Here is a 22,571-nt window from a genome sequence, read left to right on the forward strand (position 1 = left end):
TGACCTTCATTTTACTCTTTCACTTCTATTAGTCTAGGATTCTATAATATGACTACATGCAAAACAGTGAAGTAGGCAAGTACTCTCAGTCATAAGGATGGCCCCTGTGCCCTAGGTAAAAGTTTTTCATGCTGAAATGACCTGGCTTCTCGTCAGGTCTCAGAACCTAATCATATTTTTTAATTTCCAGTGGTGGCAATGGCTCTGCCTGGCTCTCCCACAATTGCAAACTTGCCTAATGTAGCATCATGCACTTCAATGTGAAGAAATTGGCAGCATATTTGGGCACCTTTCTCAGCTGGGCAGTGCATATCATAGAAGAAAAGCTTGGTCAGGCAGAGTAGACTTAGAGAACCTTCTTAGCAAAGTTGAATGCACTAAACAATGAACAGAAAAAATTATGAGGCAAACGGAGATGTTATTGCAGCCAAAACTCATTACTAGAATAGAAGAGTTTGTTTATGAGAAGTTGAATAGAAAAGCTCCAAGTCATATAAACAACCAAGAACTCTGAGGCAATAAATGATTGATGTAGGGAAATGAGTCTAGCCTAGGAATTGCTTACAGTAAATGCCCTCATCAAATGTGGAGAAACATAAAAATGAACTGGAACAACAAACAGAATACTGATTCAAACATCTGTAATAAACTTTCTTAATTTTTTAAGAAACTTTATAGAAAGAGATAATAAAACAATTACTAAAGAAAGAAACTACTACAAAATAAGAGACTTGATTTGGATGCAGCAAAGACCAGACTGAAAAGAGCAAAAATGACAGAGGTAAAACATCCTCTTGCAGAGATTACTACACTCCTCCCGAAAAGGATCAACAGTGCACATCACCTTCACTGTCTGAATGACTTTGTGGAAAACCAGATGATTTAATGTGTTTGGAGCTACTGGTACATGTTGGACATGCAGAAACAAGTTGGAGTTTTCTATCTGCCTTCATATCTAATAACTGGTATTCCACAATTTCCATGTGAATGCCTCACTTCCTCATCTGTAGTTATCACCTCTCTGTTGCATTCAATAACTAATATAGTTATTCAATTACTTGAAGAAATCTAGTGGAATAGGGTTCTTTATGATTATGATGCTACAAACAGTAGTGAATTATCTTTTCCAGCAAATGAGGTGATCACAAAGAAATATGGTATGGATTCAGTCTGGGTGATGGGTGAAAGGGGAAATCTAAAGGACAAGTAATCAATTACTTAGAATTGCTCAACTAAGTGGGAGGACCTCTATACAGATCACCGGTTATGATATCATATTTATATATTATTAACTAGGTGAAGTGGGTTTAAATGTCTTTCATGAAGGTATCTTAAGAGATTCAGAAACCACCAACCATCAGAAATAGGCTTTTTTGCCAATAGTGTTGCATAGTAAATTTTCATTGCTTCAGATTTGGTGTTGAGTATTTCACTTTGTGCTAAGGATGTAGACTAGTAGAAACTAGAAAAACTAGTGTTTTCACTAACAAGCAGATTCTATTTTTGAGTAAACTTAGATTTAAAGTTGGAGATTTGTTTTCTATGGAATTTTTCACTAACAGCTTTCTTCCTTTATATAAAAATAAATTTGTTGTGAATTGAAAATATTTTCCTTGCTTCTATCTGAAATCAAAGGACTGCCAACAAACATATATATTTTTCTTTTAAAAAATATGATTTATTTTGAATAATCTTTTTAAATTTTAAGTTCCAAAGTCTCAGGGCAACTAGATGGCTCAGTGGATAGAGCATAGGCCCTGGAGTCAGGAGGATCTGAGTTCAAATCCAACCTCAGACAATGATTACTTAGCTATGTGACCTTAGGCAAGTCACTTAATCCCATTGCCTTAAATAAATAAAAATTAAGAAAATGTACAGTCTCTCCCTCTCTTCCACCTCCCCCTCCATCCAATGAGAAGACAAGAGATCAATTACACATGAGGAACCATTAAAAAACTCTCCATAATGGTCTCTTGCAAAAAATATAAAGAAAATGATACTTCAGTTCATCAGTTCTCTCTCTGAAGAAAAATAGCCTTTTATCATGATGAGTCCTTTTTAATTGCCTTGAATTGGAGTAGACAAGTCTTTCACAGTTAATCATCATTATTACAATATTAGTTAGTGAGCACAATGTTCTCCTGGTCCTCACTTCATTTTACTTCCATTCATAAAGGTCTTGTCATATTTATCTTAAACTACCCCCTTATCAATTCTTATAGAATAATAGTATTCTATCACTGTAATATTCCATAACTTGTTCAGGCATTCCACAATTGATGAGCATCCCCTCAATCTCCAAAGCTCTGACAAAAAAAGCTCAATTATTTTAGAAAAATATGGATAGACTTGCACAAAAAATATAGAGCTGAATGAACAGAACCAAGAAAACATTGTATACAATAATATTATTTTAAAAACAATTTTGAGTGAATAAATCATTTTGTCTCTGATAAATATCCAAATTAACCACAAAGGATATATGAAGTAAGATGCTATCTTCATCTAGAGAAAGAACTAGTTAGTAAATAGAAGAAATATGTATAGTACATACATATTTACATATATATATATTGACATACATACATACACATATTTTGTCTAATGTTAACCATCTCTAGATCTGGAAGTGTGGGAGGGAAAAAATAAGGGGGAAAAGGGGAAATTTACTTGATAACCTTATTATATATTTAAAAGAAATAGCAAGTTAAAAAAACAGATTTGCAGTTTCATGTGCATTCATCTTTTTATTAAACTATGTTAAAGAAATATTTGTTTTTATTCCAACAATTAAAAAGAAAATAAATGAAAAGAAAAAAATAGCAAAAAGCTCAAACTGGTCTTGACATCAGGGAAATCTTCCTATCAATTAGAGCTGTTGCCCATCTGTGGAAGAAGCATCTTCAAGCAGAGGCTGCAAGATCACTTGTCAGGTGTGTTACAGAAAGGATTCCTTCCAGGTTTGGATTGAACTGGAGGGTTATGGTGGTCCCCTTCAGTTCTCAGATTCTGAGAATCGGGGTTAAATAACATAGTATGCAAAGCGCATTCAAAACACAGAGCAAAATAGAAATGCCAGTTGTTGTCTTCTGTTTGAGAGACAATGAGGAGGCCTGGAATCAGAAAGATCCAAGTTCAAATCCTGTCTCAGAAACTTATTAATTGTAAGTGACTTAACCTGTGTTTGCCTCATTTTCCTCAATCATAAAATTGTGATGACAACCCATCTCCCCCAACAGTGGTGAAGATTAAATGAGATAATATTTGTAAACTAATACAATTCCTGACCCTTGGTAGGAAATGAATCAATACTTATTTCTATCTTTGTTCCCATCCCCTTATATGGCAGATGAAGGCTGTAAGTCCCAGAGAGGTAGAGATTTGTTCCAGTTCATATAGGTAATAGAAAGCAGATAGAATTAATATACAAAGCCAGATCCTCTGATCCCAAATCTCATGATCTTTCCCTTATAGCATGCTGCTCCCTCCCCCACAAGATGCAGAACAATACAACAGTCCTGACCTCAGGTTATTCCCAATCCAACAAAGGAGCCAAGACTTGAGACAATGAATAAACAAATGGTATGTAGTACCAAAATACCCAAGAAAAGTAATGTAAAAAAAAAGATAAGTAAGTTTTTTCAATATATTAATTTCTTGAGTTCTTTCTATTTTTTGTGTTCCTCTCCCCCCAAAAAATTAACACTTGGCTGCTTGTAAAATGTCATCTTGTCTATAATTACATAGATATTAGCCAAATGACATTCCTGTAAGGAATGATCACATATTGGATAGTACTGATAATAAACTCAGAAATTCAATTTAATTACAATGAAATTAGAGGAAAAATGGGGAGAATTTTAAAAAACTGATAGAAGTAGCTAGCAAAGGTGATAGCATTCATTGTCATGAAATATAATAGAAAGGGCTTGATGGACAGTAATCTAGGACTAACTCTTGAATTAGAATAGTTATTTTCTAAGGCACAGTTTTTGGAGCATTTCTTCTTTTGAGACAGGAGAGAAAAGCAATAGACTCAGGGACAGAACATGGAGCTCCTAATTCTGGCAGTCATTCACTAACTGCATGACTTTGGGCAAATAACTTACCCTTCTCTGTGCCTCAATTTCTTTTCTAATAAAACAAAATATTGACCTAAATGATGTTCAAGATTCCTTTCAACCGTAACACTGTTTGATTCCATAAAACTGTGTGGTGCTCCCCAGTATGGGAACTTACAATCTGGCTATGTTTGGGGGAGCTAAGATTGCTGAACAGAAAGATTCTGAAGGGTTCCTCATTCTTCCTCTAAACTAATTTCTTTCCATAGAGGGGAAGACTGGTATGTTGGGCATAATCATCTAGAAGTGGCAGGAGGAGATAGAGGAATTGGTCTAGGAGAGTGTTAAGTTAGGGTTGGTCTTGCAGTGGTATTGTTATGGCCCTCTGGGGCCAGCTCATCTCCATCTTCATCATGGGAGAATATAGCACAAAGACGTCACTTAGAATTTCCAAGGATCAAGGCCAATGTTGTATCACATGTTGTCTCTATAATTATGATTATATGATATGGAGAATTTAAGTATTTCACACCAATTCCATCTCCTGAGATTTAAATATGGCTTGATTGAGGACTTGGAAGTGTAAAGTTTGAAAGCCAAATTCTCTGCACTTTTTCAGTCAAATGAGAAATGATTTTGACAGGGCTAGCCAGGAGAATTGGAGATAATTAAAAGCAGGTGCAAATGTTCCAGTTTGTTCTTACTTCCAAAACAAAACACACACACACACACACACACACACACACACACACCACATACATATATACACATATACACACACATACGCATACACACATTCACCCACTTTACTTGCTGTACTTTGGTTATTTTTCCTTTTTGCTTTACACCAACAGGAGTCTCCTCCAGACTTCATCAGCAATAATAAACGGTTGTGTAAAAGGACCAGGATCCAAGGAAGGTCTGGGTCAGAGCCTGATTTCATTTCAGACATAGTAATGTTGTAACCCATCTTTAGAGTCCACTGCCAGGTGACAGCTCAGCTCCAGGGCCCAGGCAGGGGTCTGCTCCCTTCCAATAGCAAGTAAACCCGTTGTCCTCATCAAAATCAGGAGATCCTCGCAGCCAATGGGATGGCTGTTTTCAGGGTGAGTCACCCCATAAAGGATGTGAAGTATGTGGTTTGGCAAAGCAGACATTCCAGCACTAGATGAAAGGGTGATGCCAATACAGTACCTATGGTTTAACGTTCCATCTTTTGTTCCTGATACTAATACAAAGAAGTGAGGAGGGTGGGGCAGGAGGTGTGGAGGAGAAGGAGGCATCACTGACAAGGTGAAAGCTCCAGTCCATAAACCCTGCCATCAGAGTCAAACTGGTCCCATTCCCATCTTGGTCTGACCTAGTTATCAGCCTAACCATGCTCTACCAAGGACAGATTGAGAAAAAGATCATAAATATCCAGGGGCTTGGACTAAATAGCTCTGACCTCTCTTCTGACATTAACTATGTGATATTAGGATCCCCTCCCTAGTCATCATCAAGTGCACAAACTAAGACTAGAACTTTTGTGATCATCTCAACAGTCTCATAGGGATTCCTTCAAATAGCCTATATTTCTATTGTCTATTAAGCATTTAAAAATATGCTAAATACCCCTTCCCAAATGTTTAAGGAAAGTTGAAAATTGAATTTGTATTTTCATGTTTTTATATGCACATAACCTATGCCATTCAATTAGACTGGATATTCTTGGAAGGTAGGAATCATATATTAGGCAGATAACAAAATCTATCCAACAAGGACTCAAAGGATTATAAAACTCAATTAAGATAATTGTCATTATCTTAAACTTAACGTAACATTGCCAACACAATGTCTTGTGTATAGTAGATATCCAAAAAAATAACTGATTGATTGATTACATTCCTCCTTTCCCCCCATCAGAGTGTTCACCTAGGTTAGACACCTGGCAAACGTTATTAAGCTAGTACTGAAATCACCCACAAGGGTCATGTAGGTGGTACACCCTACCTGAGGAGTTCTCCAATTGCTCAGGCTTCCAGGTGTCTTTATCTAATGTAATGCTAAACTATAGACATAAACAATTTCTTGCCCTCCCCAAGAGACAGTCCTAGAGACGATTTCTTCAAGTTGCTGCCTGTCAGAAATGTCACTAAGCCACAACATTTTCCAGCTTTCCTACCATACCCCTGGCCAATAGCATTACCTAGGATAGATACCAATGAAGTTCAGACCTAAACACAGAACACTCCTGCTGAGTTTTTTTCAGTGGAACAAGTTTTTTTTTTACTGGGAACCAGGAGACCTCGGTTCTAGAAATGATTCCAGATATGTTGTGGTGGGCCCTTGGTCAAATTGTTGACCTGGGTCTCAGTTTTCCAACCACCAAGTGGGGTTTGGGGCAAGAAGAAAGGTGTTATCCTTTGAGACTCCCCCCGCCAGAGTTTCTATGAGGATCAGATGAGATAATAACTGGAAAAACCCTGTGTACAACAGAAGTCTCGAAATGAAAAGTGTTAGTGAGGGCTGAGAGCAAAAGCATGGGTAGCTTGACCTTCTTGTTGTATGTCACTGGGGGCTCCAAAGTCCTGTATAACTGTGGAATGGAAATTTTATTTGGCTGGGGAAGAACTGAAGACAATTGAGAGTTCCATTATTTCAACTGTATCTAACTCTCCTTAACCCCAATTGAGGTTTTTTCTTAGCAGAGATACTAGAATAGTTTGCTATTTCCCTCTCCGGTTTGTTTTACAGATGAGAAAACTGAGTCAAATAGGATTGAGTGACTTGGTTAAGATCACACAGTTAGTATTTGAAGACAGATATAGACTCAGGAAGATGAGTTTTCCTGAGTCCATTCAGAATCTATCCCTGGCACCACCTAACTGCTCTGGGGACAACTGATAAAGACTAACTAACACCCTATTATCAGTCTTCCTTATACCCCCAGAAGGGAGGGAAGGGTCTGACTATGAAATCTTGACCAGCTGGTGGTGGCACAGAAAGTATTTCTTGACTCGCGCACTGAGAGGGAAACAGGTCCAGAGGAGGCAAATGACTTGTTCAGTTCACTGACCAGATATAGCCTGTCCCAATAATGTTAGTTATTATAAGGTCAAGGGAGTTATAGGATAGGTAGGTTGTGGGGCAGCCAGATGGTGCAGTGGATAGAGCACCATCCCTGGAGTTAGGAGGACCAGAGTACAAGTCCTACCTCAGACACTTACACTTAATACTGATTTAACTGTTTGACTTTGGACAAGTCACTTAACCCCATTGCAAAAAAAAAAAGGATTAGTAGGTGGTGTAATGTGTAAAGTGCCAGGTTTGGAGTCAGGAAGACTCATCCTTTTGGGTTCAATTCTGGTCTCAGATACTAGTTGTGTGAGCCTGGGCAAATCATTTAACCTGTTTGCCTCAGTTTCCTCATCTGTCAAATGAACTATAGAAGGAAATGGAAAAACCATTCCAATATCTTTGCCAAGAAAACCCCAAATGGGGTTACAAAGAGTCAGATGTGACAGAACAATAAGAACAAATGAATATAAAGGAAAGGGTGTTTTCCCAGCATTAAGACTGAAAGAGAAATCTTAGCTGAGAGGTTAAAAGTACCTCAGGAAGGGGAAATCAAGTCTTGGATTAGACAAACCAGGAGCAAGGAAGGAGCAGGAGTTAGCACAGAACAACTGCTGGGATAGGTCAGAAAAGGTAGCCACAGCAGAGGTAGGTCCCAGAAGCTGCTGCAACAATGGAATGAACGAGGCTAGAGTTAAGTTCAGATAAGAACTTGTGCCAACAGAGCCTAGAGTTAAACTCTACCTGCTGTCAGTCAACAGGGACAATATGACCTTTCAAAAAAGAGGTTCTTACCATTTCCTGGGAAAATTTTCTGAAATGCAATTAGTGCTCACAGGAATATTCTATTCCTAAACATGGGGTAATGCATAGGATCATAGGGACCTCTGAGGATATCTATCCTGGTATAATTTACTTTGCTGAATGGGTCAAGGGAAGCAGGGAGGCTCTTCAGGACTTGGGATGGTCCTTATAAACTAAATGGATGAAGTAGGGAGTACTGTGAGAAAAGGTAGGATAACATAGGTTGAAGTCAATTTTTTTAGGTTCTTGATTGTCCAACTAAGATTTTTGTTATTGTTATTCAGTCATGTTTGACTCTTCATGACTCCATTTGAGGTTTTCTTGGCAAAGATACTGGAATGGTTTGCCATTTCCTTCTCCAACTCATTTGACAGATGAGGAAACTGAGGCAGTTGCCCAGAGTCACACAGGTTATGTGTCTGAAGCCAAATTTGAATTTAGAAGGATGTCTTCCTGAATTCAGACCCAAAAGGCTATGCACTATGCCACCTAGCTGTTCCCAGACTAAACATATCTAGGCTTTATTTGGTAGCAAAGGAAAAGTGAGACAGTTTAGTGGAAGGAAAAGAGTGCCCAGAGACTTCAGTATGAGTCTTGGCCCTGCCACCCATGACCTAGGCAAGCAAGAGATCTTGTTTTTTTCTAGGTATTATTTTCTCCATTTGTTTAAAATAAAAGATTTATATGAGATGATCTCTGTAGTCTCTTTCGACTCTAAATCCATATTTTGGGTTAGTAGCCTTTAGAACTTTTCGAATAGAGAAATGACATGATCAGAGTCATAATTTAGAAAAATTAATCTGATAGGGTGTCCTATAACAGCTAGCTAAGGGAGAGACTTAAATAGGTAGAACAGTAATAAGGTAATTATACCAGTCCAGACAAAAGGGAAGAAGGATGTGGAAAAGGTTAGTATTCTTAGAAATGAAAAGAAGGAACAGATTTGAGAAATAATGCAGAAGCAGACTCTATAGGATTTGATGACTGATTGGATTTGTGAATGGTAGAAAAAGGAATTTTAGCTGTGGAGAAGAGAGAAAGAGAACATTGATGCAGTCTATAGAAAGAACACTGACCTGGCAGTTGCCTTAACTAAATTATTTTCCTTATGATACACACACACACACACACACACACACACACACACAGCCATTGCAAATCTTAAAGCACAATGTAAAAACATTTTTTAAGTTACTGTATTTTCCCATGTGTAAGATGTACCCTTTTCTGAAAAATTCAGGTTATAAAAACTGGGAGCATCTTATACAGTGGTTGTATTTCCCACTTTTTTGCACTTGTCTTTGTACTCAGTTTTGCACTTGTTACCAGTATATTGGGTTATATTTTACCATGTTCTGTCCAGAAATGGCTCAGAAAAGATTTTCATACAGTGCTGAATTCAAGTTCAATGTGATCCAGTTTGCAAAAGTGAATGCAAATTGTGCTGCTGAACATCAGTTCTGTCCTCCTCCAACAGAGAAAACAATCTGAGACTGGCTACAGGAAAAAAGAAACCCAACTGAAAATACTCCAGCAGAAGGCGATGAGAGGCAAGTCAGTCAAATGACCTGATTTAGAGAGGAAACTGAAGAGATGGATTGAAGAGCAAAGGGTAAATGGAATTCCTGTGTCCACAAAGATAGCTCAGCAGAAGGCCAGAAGAATTGTTGATGAAAGCAAGTTTCTGATTTCAAAGGAAGATACAATTGGTGCTTCAGGTTCATGAAACAGAATGGACTATGCATGCATCCACACACCAGATTTTGTCCAGGGAGTGCTTCTGGTCAACCCCAGACCAGAGTCCAGACAGGAGAGCAGTCAGAGTCTGTCCTAAGACAGTGATTGTTCATCAAACACAGAAGAGGATGAGTTAATGGATGGACAGTGATGAGGAGTTGCATGAATTTTATGATGAATAAAACTTGAGTTCAATAACTTTATGTAATACATTTTTTTAAAATTTTGGACCCCAAATTTGACAGGAGCATCTTATACATGGGGAAATATGGTATACAATAGTGTCTAACATGATACCAGGAAGGAAATATGGATTCAACATATAATTGTGGGAGCTCTCTACCAACATAGATCATAGTTCTTCTTTGTCTTATAAGGTGAACTTCATGAGTTTCTATGGATGAAATAGATGAACTACTTAGCAACCAGCTCTGATGATGAATCTCTATGAGTGTAGTTGAACCTGCAAAGCCATTGTTCCAATTAATCTATCCCATTTGGAAAGAACAGATAAGCCATGTCTTCTTAACAAAAAAAGGCTTTAGTTAAAACAAATCCACTCCTGTCACAATGCAGCTTCCAGATAGAGTTGAGAGCAGAGTATATATTTGACAAAATAAAGATAAAAGAGTTAAAAACTGTGGGACAATAATTAAAAAATATGAAGAAAGTAGTGCTTGAAGGAAAAAGAAGTTGAGCTGGATCTTGAAGGAGAATTGTCTGTGGCTAATAATAACTCACATTTTATTGGCCCTTTAAAATCAGACTTGTATTCTACTCCTGACTCTGGGTCATCAGAGGCTAGACCCAGAAAACCTGGAGCATAGCAATTCAACTAGTAATTTTGCCAGATTACACAGATTTGCCAGATTACACAAAAGAATAGCCAAATCTGACCTGATGTGTAAACAGCCACTTACATAGTATGACTTGAGGATCCCAAAAGATCTGATTGGTCCAAAAATATCTCCCAAGCCTTGTCCTACATGACTCAGACATTCCCATCATTAGAATCAGTCTCAGGTTAAAGGATTGTCTCCAAAAGCTCCCAAGAAAAATATTTCATCAAATGAGTACACATATCCAAAAGGACTTTGGAAACTATAAAACACTACATAAATGTTCAATACAATTAAAATTTCTTACTAGCATGAGAAACACATTAATAGTATTTAGCACTCTAAAAACTCTTTAAGAACTGAGTTGAATTAAATATCAGTGAACAGTAGTTGTTTATTATACAATTAATCAGTGAATATATACTACAAATATCCAGCACTGAGATTAAAAGACAAAAGTTAAGTAGTCCCTGTCCTCAAGGTGCTTACAATCTAATGGAAGAAACAATACGTGTATCTATAGGTATAGCAAAAAAAGAAGTACAAGATAATGTGTCAAACATTCAATGAATTAATTCTCATAGAGAGCAAGGACTTTACAGAACCTGATCCAGGACAGATTAAAGAAGAGAAAGCTCTGGAGTGTGGAGTATACATGCATGTTCCCTTATGAACTAGCAGTGGTGGCAAAACTGTTTGGTCTGGAGATGTGTGTGAAATATTGCATTTTCTTTTCCATTCCCCAAATTACTCCCCCCTCTTCCTGGAAATAGAGGGGAAATAGAATAGGAACTCCTAAATGGGTTTTACTCAAGTAGTGGAATGAATTCAAAGTTTTACTGAACTGGGAGAGAGAAGGTCCCTTATTTATTGATAGAGCTAAGAATTGGTTCAACAATTTAGAAAAATAATTTAGAATTTTGCTTAAAGAAATTTCTTTTTAGTTTTTTTTTGCAAGGCAATGGGGTTAAGTGGCTTGCTCAAGGCCACACAGCCAGGTAATTATTAAATGTCTGAGGCTGGATTTGAACTCAGTTACTCCTGACTCCATGGCCAGTGCTCTATCCACTGCACCACCTAGTCGACCCTTTAAAAATTTTTTATGTCATACCTTTTGCTTTAGAGATTCTACTGCTTGAAATATACCTCAAGTTCAAAAAGATAATATTCACATCTATGCAAAAAGTTATGCATATCAATACTTTTTATGGCAACAAAGAAATAAAATAAAATAGGCATTCATCAGTTGAGAAATGGCCAAACAAGTTGTGGCCTAGGGTTGCAATAGAATGCTACTGTGTAATAAGAAATGACAAATATGAAGACATCTGAAGCATGGGGAGAAATGGGAACCGTTGAAGAGTGAAAAATAGTCAGTACCAGGAAAACAATATACTCAGTGACTTACTCAACAGCAAACAGGAAGAACAACAATCAAACGCACTAACTGAATGATGCATAATTTCTGATATCTAAGCTTGGCCTTAAGGATACTTGAGAATATACACCTCCCTTCCCTGGAGAGGTGAGAGTCTATGTGTGTGAAATATTACATGTACTATCAGATGTGATTAATATGCTGTGTATTTTTACTTTTTATCTTTCTTTTTCTCTCTTTTAAAATATTTATTACAAGGTATGACTTGCTAGAAGGAAGGATATGCTCAGTAAACCAATCAGCAAACATTTAGTATATATAGTCTAGACACTAAATGATGAAGATGTAAAGAAAAGTAAAAAAAACAATCATAGATCTCAAGGAGTTCACATTATAAATATGGAAGAGATAACATATAAATAAACATCTAGGTGGTACAGTGAATAGAACATTGAACTTGCAATCAGTAGACTCATCTTTCTGAGTTCAAATCCAGCCTCAGACACTTACTAGTTGTGCAACTCTGGGCAAGTCATTTAACCTTGTTTGCCCTAGTTTCCTCATTTGTAAAATTAATTGGAGAAGAAATGACAAACCACTCTATTATCTTTGTCCACTACAAATGGGGCCATGGAGATTGGACATCACTGAAAAGCGACTTAACAAAAACAAAAATAAGTATGTGTAAACAAGAGCCATCCAGAGGAAGGTCACTTTAAAGAAGAAGGTTTGAGCAGCTGAATGCATGGAAAACAAAAGACATAAATAATTTTCCTTTAAAAAATCAGAACCTACAAAAAATAAGCTGTATTCCTTTCATTTCATCCTATTTTAAGTACTATTTATGATCCACCTTAAGCACTGTTTATGATCCTATATAGGATGTATCATGCCCATAATTAAGATACTACCTTGTCACTTACATTTATTAGGTCTATTCCAAGAGAAAATTTCTTCAAATGCCACAGCTGGACACTCATGGCTCTTAAGTGGGTCTTAAGCAGAGGTTTATTAGTAAATGCTGAGCAAATCACTTTCTGATAGCAAAGGGCACACTTTAAAGTTTAATCTGCATTCTTGACATTTTCTCCATTATTTTCTCAACTCTTTACTAGCAATAGAACAATAAATCAGGTCCTAGTTTTATGATGAGCTGAAGTTAAACACTCATGTTGAAATGTAATAATCAGCTCTCCCCAGCAGTGGAGATGGCTCCAATACATTCCTAGAGGGGGTTGCTAGATTCTCAGATTAATCCTGTAGTTATTCCTACTGCCCTGCTTCTCCAGCTAGAGTATATCCTGAGAGGATATAGCCAAGATCTTGTACTTCCTCCTGTTTAAACCTCATCTAACCAAGACCCAGTCAAAGCCCCTTCCCTAGCTAAAACAAATACTTCTTAACATATTGTAAATGGTATTGTCCTGTTTCATACCTGTGTCTGTAATGTATTGGATTTCATCTTAATTGTTTTATATTGGTTGACCTGATTTCTTAATGAGAGTACAAACCTTTTAAAAGCAGGGAGCCTTATTATAGGTAGGACAGTGAAGTAGAAAGAATTGTGAAGTAGGAGCCAGGAGACCTAGGTCTGACCATCCTGTTCTGCTATCAGCTTGCTGTTCAACCTTGGAGAGGACATTTTATCACTTTTCCAGCTTTAACATTCTAGGAGTCTTTCTACAACTTTTTTAATCCTTCTTCTTTCGTTGACCACCTGTTAAGCATTCAATTAACACTTGTCAAACTGAATTACACTCTTGTGTGACCTTCAGGAAATCACTTTATCTTTCTCCAGAGAGAAGTCTCCCAGTAAATTGCGATGTTCCTCATGGATATCAATATAGATTCTGGAAATAGGAAGACAGGAAAAGTTGACTGGAGAGAACTTCATCCAGAATCTTTCTAGTTTTGTTACTAGCTGAGATAATGCAGAAGGCAACAAGGTGGACAGAGTGCCAGACCTGGAGTCAAGAAGACTCATCTTCCTGAGTTCAAATATTACTAGCTGTGTGACTCTCAGCCAGGTACTGCCTCAGTTTCCTCATATGTAAAAATGAATTAGAGAAGGAAATAGCAAACCACTCTAGTATCTTTGCCATGAAAAGCTCAAATGGGGTATTGAAGAGTCAGACATAATTGAGAAACAATTGAAACTTTAGGCCATGTCCATGTCTTTCCTGTGCCACTAATTCTGATTCTAGTTCAAACTCAGGAAGAGCAGTTGTCACTATCAACTTTTTTTGGAAACTTGTTGGTTCTCCCACCGGCAAACTGAAACTTAATGCCTGAGAGAGCATGGTTCTCGGTCAAGATGTAGGACTCAGTGATTTCATGAATCTTATTTTTGAAGAGCATGATTCCAGAAAAGTAATAGTGGAAAATGCTATCCATCTCCTAAAAAAAAAAAAATGCAATTTGGGAAGGATGCAATTTGAGACATTTATTTTGAGGGTATGGCCAATTTGAGCATTTCTTTTAGTTGAATATACATATTTATAAAATTTTAATTATCTAGGATGAAAGAATAGAGGATAGAAACTCAGTATCTATTCGCTAAAAATATTGAAAAATAAACAATAACTCTGGTGTTATCTCTGTGAAGTTTGTAGTGTTTCCCCTCAATGTGGTTCTAATTTCTATGTGTCAAATATTTTCCATCTCTTTCAGTGCTACTGCTATTAGAGCCACTGTCATCCCAGTTTCTCTATGGCTCAGAGAAACAAGGCAGTTTCTTTTTAAAAAATTTCTTATTTTGGGATGGCTATATGGCACAATGGATAGAGCACTGGCCCTGGAGTCAGGAGTACCTGAGTTCAAACCCGACCTCAGACACTTAATAATTACCTAGCTGTGTGGCCTTGGGCAAGTCACTTAACCCCATTGCCTTTCAAAAAACCTAAAAAATATTCTTATTTTTTGTTTTTGCATCGGTTTGATTTTCTCCTCTCTCCTTACCTTAGTGAATCATCCCTTCTAATAAAGAATAAAAGAGAAAGAAAAGAAAGAAAATAACCCAGCAAAATTAGACAAGACATCATACAGAACTAACTAAATATATATATATATATATATATATATATATATACACATATATATATATATATATAGTGATCTCTTACCTTTGTAAAGAAGAAGGGGAGGGGAGAAAGCTTCTATTATGTTATCAGGCAATGTACTAAGTATCTTATTTGATCCTCACAATCATCCTAGGAGATGGATACTATTATGTTCCCCATTTTAAAGTTGAGGAAACTGGAGCAGAGAGAGGTTAAGTGACTTGCCCAAGATAGTAATTGTCTCAGGTTGAATTTGAACTCAGGTCTTCTTGTCTCTAGGTTCAGTCCCCTATCTACCACACCACATGCTGCCTCAGGACTAAATATGGTCCTTATACAGTGTTTGACTTGTTATTTTAAATCCATTTACATTTCTCTTATCATTTTATCTATTATTTTCCTGGTTCTGTTTATTTTCACTTTGTATCAGTTGCATAAGTCTTTCTATGCGTCTCTATATTCTTCATGTTTGTTGTTTCTTACAGAATAGCAATGTTCATTACAATCTTGTAAGAATCCAAGTTCAGCATCATCAGAAAACATTCACCCTGGCACAAAAGCCCAGTCACTTCAGAAGTGAAACAAGGTGGCAGTTTCTTCAACCAGTTAGCCAGCATCTAATATCCAACCACAACAGGTTATAATATTTGAAGCTGGGAAACTTCCAGAATGTGCTTAGCATTTTTCCAGGTTTCTTAATTCCTCCCCTCTAAGTACATTGTCTCTAGGCTTTTTTCCACCTCTGTGTACATTTCCCATGTACTTCTCATGGGAAGTTTCTTCTAATAACTCATACTCCCATCTCCTTTCTCTAACTGCATTATCATTTACTGTGTGTGGCATAATTACCATTGTACTAGGAATATATATACATATATATATATGTATATATATATATATATTCAAATTATCTTTCCCATATATTTTAACACTATATATGCTCTGTTGATCTGGAAAATGCCCATATGTAATCTAACCCACACCCCTAAACTAAAATGTCTTTGAAAGGAAATAAAGATATAGATATGTACCCAAAAAAATCACTATCTATAGCCTAGGCAGATTTCATACAAATAAGGCATTGGGTAAAAGTATAATCTGTATACAGGACTGTTTTAATCTCTAACTATTTAAAATTTTAGGATCAGAGATCCCAAATCTTGTATTTGACAGGAAAGGGAACTAAAATCATAGATGAGAGAATGAGAGAGAGAGAGAGAGAGAGAGAGAGAGAGAGAGAGAGAGAGAGATGAATGGATGGATGGATGATAGATGATAGATAGTCAAATATGTCAGAACCGAGAACTGAGCCCAGCTTTTGATGTCCTATCCAGTGCTCTGCCCACAATACCACAATGTCTTTCAGTAATGAGTTGGAGTATCTATATGCTCTTGGAGCAGGTAGGTGGAAAAATGAATAGAATGCCAGATCTGGAGTTAGGAAGACTCATCTTCCTGAGTTCAGATTTGTCCTCAGACACAAGCTGTGGACTCTGGACAAGTCACTCAACCTATTTGCTTCAGTTTCCTCATCTGTAAAATAAGCTAGAGAAGGAAATGGCAAACTATTCCCGCATCCTTGTTAAGAAAACCCTAAACAAGGTCACAAAGAATCAGATGTGACTGAATGACAACAACAAATGTGCTCTGATTGAAAAAATTAAAAAAGTAAAATATCAATAAAAAAATGTGCTCTGGACCAAGGAGTCAGGAAAACCTGAATTCTTAGTTCCTGATCTGCCACTAACTCTCCTTGTGGGGGTTCAGTTTTCTCCTTCATAAAATCAGGGCTTTAGACTTGTGACTTCTAAAGTTCCTTCCATAAATTAAGCATTTTGTGGACAAGACTGTCTTACTTCTTCCTCCATATGCCATGTAATGTAGTGTCAGCTATATGATCAGAATTCAAAACAATGGTCATGGGATCATAAATTAGAGCTAGAACGGACTTTCTAGCCCCAAATCCTCTTCTTCCAGTTGAGGAAACAGGCCCAGGTAGTTTACATGACTTGCTCAAAGTCACCCAGGTTGTGAATGACAGAGCTGGGATTGTAAGCACCAGTACCCCCAGACAGGCTGACAGGTATAGAATAGAGGAAATGAAATGTTGTCTGACCCCTCTGTTTTATATCTTGGAATAAGAACGTGTTGATTAATTTCATTAAAATGTCTGACATCTTGTGTGAGTGGGTTCTTCTTCACAGCTCACTGACAGCATCATGATTTCTTCCTTCAGCACAGGGTTCTCAGGGGATGCAAACGTGTCTGCTCAAAGTGTTCTCCCCCACAGAGTGCAGGTGTGTGAGCAAATCTTTTCTGAGAAGATATTTTGTTAATTAATTGAAATTTAAACACTGAGTGGGTGGCAAGAATATAATTTTCTTGAGAAACATACTTAAGTGAGGTTAAATAACTGAGAGTTAGCTAAGCCTAATGGAGATGGAGGTGGAAATTTCTTTTTTCTAAACAAATGCTTATTCGTTTGGAAAATCTTGGTTGGTAGCCAACAGTCTACCTTGAAGCAAGTAAAACTACAGGCTTTCTGATTTTTCTGTTTGCCAGTAGATGGAATTAAACATACTTTCCCCTAGCCTAGGAACATCTGTTGCCTGGTTCACTAACAACATTAGCAGAAAAGGGGAGGGGGCACAGAATAAATATGTATCACATGACTAGAAAATTTCAAGGTTCCTAGATCAGCATTTATTTGTCACTAAAAAGTCAAAATTTTAGAGAACATATGGCACATCAGACAAGAATATCAAGAACTATGGGGGGAAATGGACAAAAGAACTCAATCTGTCAAACTCAAAATTTATGTAAAGAGGCTATTATACCAACTATCTGATAATTTTTTAAATAAGCAAGTCAATGAAACAGATGGGAAAATTCAGAAATAAATACCAAAGCCTATATAAGAAGAGGGTTTGAAAATCCAGGACTAAAAAAGAAATCATATCATTCAAATAAATAATTTTTAAAATTGTTGGAGAAATTGGACTAGCAGTCTGGTAAAAATCTAGACTCATATTTCCCACTCTCCATATATTACAAGAGAATTCTAATTAAGTTAGTAATCAAAATATTTTAAAAGTCAGTTTAAAATTGAAGAAAAGGAAATAACATTTATTTCAATTACAGAGAAAAGAAACATTTTTTCATCTTTTGAGCAAGTAGAATAAATTATTGGAGACAATTGATGGTTTCCAGCACGTGCAAATGAAAAGATTTTGCTTGGCAAAAGCACTATCTGCAAAATCACAAAGAAAGAAAACTTATTGGAGAAAAAATCTCTGTAGCTAATATAGCTATAATACTGATTTTTAAAATCTGACATCTGGAATTTGTAAAAAGCTTTATAAACCTATGAGAGTCAAAGTTCATTCTCTAAAGGAGAGACCAATAAGCAATTTTTATAGTGGGGCAAAATATCAATTGCAAGTAATCTCATACAATAACACAATAGAATTACAAGTATAGAAACTGACATTAAAACAATTTTAAGATATTGAGGTAATCCCATTAAATTGGCCAAAATGGGGGGGGGGGTGAGCTAAGGATAAACTTAATGTTGATGGAGTTGTGGGAATCAAACACTATATAACATTAGTGAGACTGCAAATTGGAGAGCAAGCTCATTATATATAATAAGAATTAAAAATATGTTTATATCTTTCTGACCCAATGTGTTGACTAGATCATTATGTTTTAAAATGAAAAACTAAGGGGTAGCTAGGTGGCGCAGTAGATGGAACACCAAACTGGAATCAGGATGTACCTGAGGTCAAATATGAACTCAGACACTTGATACTATCTGGGTGACCTTGGGCAGATCATTTAACCCCCCTCATTGGGAAAAAAAACCCTATATGATGTAAAATTATTTAGTTTGAAAACTTTTTATAAACTAATGAAGAAAATAAGTGATCAGAACTAGGAGAATAATTTGTGCAAAGAAAACAACACTATAAAAACAAATTTAAAAATTGTAAGACCTAAAATCAATACAGTGACTATTCATGAGTATAGAGGACTGATGATGAAATGTAACTAAGGTCAACAAATTTAAATAATTTGCTTAGAATCACCCAGTAGTAAATATGTGAGGCCGAAACTGAACTCAGATCTTCCTGTCTCCAGGCCCTGCTGAATCACCAGCTGTCCCTAATGATAGCTAAGAAGTTTTCTTAACATAAACCCAAATGTAATGCAATGAATATTGTCTAAATGCAACATACAGAGGCTGTTGGTATTGCAAGAGCAGAGACCAGAGACCAGAGATTAGGGTTGGGATATAAATCTAGAAGTCACTTGTTCAGGATGACCAAGGAAGCCTTGAGAGTCCAACAGGGGAGTTCAAAGGATCTTCTAGTCCAAGTCTTTCATTTTCAGATAAGGTTGTTATTTGGGTTTCCCCAAGGCCAAAAAGAAGGAAGATGAGAGGAGACAAGATAATCAGCAGGTATTGAGAAAGAAGAAAAAGAGGATGAGGCTAGAAGTTCAGAGATGCCCACATTGTAAAAGAGCAGCTCATAGATGTACACAGAATGCTTGGACTGGGAAGTCCTCAGATCTTTCAGAGATCAACAGCCTTCTTTTAGATAGGAGAAAACAATGGCCAAGAGAGGTTAATGGACCTTCAGAAGAGGCTGGTAAAGGATAAATGAGGAGCAGGAAGGAAGAAGAGAGAACAGAGATAGCAGTAAGGGAGAGAGAAGGAGCTCATGTGAGGAGTATCTCTAGAAAGAAGAGGTTATCAGCATTGTCAGATACTTCAAAGCCATCAAAGAGACCAGTTGCTGAAAAGACACCATTGGCTCTGGCCATCAGGAAATCACTGGTAATCACAGGAAATGCATCTTTTCCTCAACCTGTTATTCTTTTCATCACTGCACGTTGGTTTGGGGACTGGAATTGGCTAACCTCTCCTTTTTCTTTCCAAAGGTCATCTGTCACCTCTTCTCTCCAGGGGAAGATCTGGAAGTTTCAAGTGGGTCATTGGTTTCAGATAAAATATTATTTTGAATACTCAGTTTCCTTTACAATTTGACAAAGCCGGATGTAGTGCACAATTTAGGCCAAGAAGTCAGGAAAAAATTCTCAGCAGGGAGATTCCATTAATTTACTAATTTCTCCTATGAGGAAATGCATCAAAACTTCACAAAATACTGAACCAGCATGAACATTATACCCATCCTAGCTCTTCAGGGAAGGGATTATTCTAATGGCTTGTCCTCAGTCTTTGATTAGGAACTGAAATCCTCTCTTACTCCCCTCACAAAAAGAAACTACTCCAAACTGGGTGCCAGGGATGCTTCTCTATCTGAGCTTGTATTCATTTCTCATTGGAAATTTATTATGCAGCTATATTCTAGAAGTATGCTGAGCTAATCAATCAACAAACATACCTTGTTACCTACTACATGACTAGCACTATACTAGATGCTAGGAATGTCCAACTCTTCATGACCCCATTTGGGGTTTTTTTTTTGGCAAAGTGGCTCAGTTGATAGAGTGCCAGGTCTAGAGTCAGAAAGACAAACTTTGACTAAATTTAACTACAGTCAAAAATTATTTTAGATTTACTAGCTATGTGACCCTGAGCAAGTCACTTAACCCTGCTTGCCTTGGTTTTCTCATCTGCAAAATGAACTGAAGAAAAAAATGGCAAACCATTCTAGTATCTTTGCCAAGAAAATCCCAAATGGGGTCATGAAGAGTCAGACACAACTGAAACAACTGAACAATAACAAAAGGGATACATGACAATGATTGCTCCTGATCTCTCCCTCCCAAACCCTACTTCCTCTGCTCAGTTTCCAGTAATCCGAACAGATTTAGGAGCTAGAGTTTCAAAAGAGACTTCTCCATTATGAAATCCATTACTTTAACTACCCCCAAAATCTAAGTCTCCTCCATGACCTTACATAATCCCAGCTATGTCCCACAGGACAGCTCTACAGCAAAACCCTGAATATAACTTTTTTAGATTTTATGATTAGCATAGGCTATATGGTTAACTGGAAAGAGCATTTGATGTGGAATTAGGGGAAATATGGGTGTGATCCCCACCTTCAACCCTTAATAATTGTGTGAACCATAGTAAAGTCATTGAACTTCTGACAGCCTCAATTTCTTCATTTATAAGCTGGAGATAATAGTGTCTGTCGGTACTACATCAAAGGGTTGCTATACATTCACTTAATATTAATTTTAACAAAGTTAAGCTTATTTCAAAAACAGCAGGAACAAAGTATAAACAATTGCCCCAGTACTCTAATACACCAGTTCAGTCTCAGGGTGAGGGCAATAGGTTCAATGCAAGTCATTTCTTATATAGCATCAGCCCTGCTAAGTTCAGATGCACCCCACCTGATCAATGAATCTACCTCTTAACTATTACTGGAGCTATAATGGTGGAATTTCATGGTGAGTTGGGCTATGGGAGGGGGGAAGATTGTGAAAAGAGAGGATGTTTCAACCTAGCACTCAAAGAAATAGATTCACTAGACCATGGCCAACCCCCTAAATCTAGTACCTTGAATAAAAATAAGGAAGGAAAAAAATGTGTTAAGCACTTTTACCAATATTATCTCATTTGATTCTCACAACAACCCAATGAGGTAGGTGCTATTATAATCCCCATATTACAGTTGAGGAAACAGAGGTAGACAGGGTAAGTGACTAACCCAGGGTCACACAGTAAGTATCTGAGACTGAATTTAAACTGAAGTTAGCTAGATCTTAGTTGTCCTTTGTAATCAAAGAGGACCATGTTATCATTTCTATGATAACATATCATTCTATAATAACATAACTTTTATATTATATTTGAAGTGTACTTGACTCCAGGACCAGCCTCTATCCACTATGCCACCAAACTACTTCTAATGGAGCAGGATAGAGTGAAAACAAAATTATTCTACCATGTGGATCAGAATATGTGATGTTAGTTTGGGCAGAGAAAAGGTTTTATACCTACCTTATTTCTACATAGCTCTTTGTACATTCACATTGCATCTTTCTTAGTTGCAACTCATAATATCCTTGTTCTCACCCAGCTGATCAAGTAGGAAACTGGAACAGAGAGAACAAAATGATTTGCTCAAGTTAGTGTTAGAACAAGCACTAGAAGACCCACATGAATCCCATTTGAGTCATCAATAAACATTTTACTGTTGTTACTGAAATAGTTGTTCTATCATGTCCAGCTCCTCATGACCCCATTTGGGTTTTTTTTGGCAAAGGTTCTCTGAACACTTTGTCATTTCTTTCTCCACAGTAAACATTTGCTAAGTATAAGGGGATAGATACATGCAGACACAAAGAGGCAAAAGATTGTTCCTGCCTTCAAGGAGCTTACAGTCTAAATGGGGGGGGGGGGGGGAGACAACAAGCAAACAAAGACGGACTAACAAGCTATATACAGGATAAATAGGAATGGCCCAGGAACTTGAATTTAGAGGTATTGGGAAAAGCAATAGTTTCTTAACTGATCTCTTTATTTTCCTTTCAATTAATCCTCTGTTTAGCTAACAAAATAAATTTTCTAAATCACAATCTACTCTATCACTCTGCTGATAGACTCTTCAGTAGCTCTCTGTTGTCTCTAGGATAAAAATATAAACTAAGTATA

General features: G+C 37.0%; 1 pseudogene; it reads left to right on the top strand.

Annotated features, from left to right (window-relative positions):
- Positions 1-248: 248 nt before the first annotated feature.
- LOC141501292 (endophilin-B1 pseudogene) lies at positions 249-1,210 on the top strand (annotated as a pseudogene).
- The last annotated feature ends 21,361 nt before the right edge of the window (positions 1,211-22,571 follow it).

Source organism: Macrotis lagotis, chromosome X, assembly GCF_037893015.1.
Source record: "Macrotis lagotis isolate mMagLag1 chromosome X, bilby.v1.9.chrom.fasta, whole genome shotgun sequence".
Taxonomy (NCBI): domain Eukaryota; kingdom Metazoa; phylum Chordata; class Mammalia; order Peramelemorphia; family Peramelidae; genus Macrotis; species Macrotis lagotis.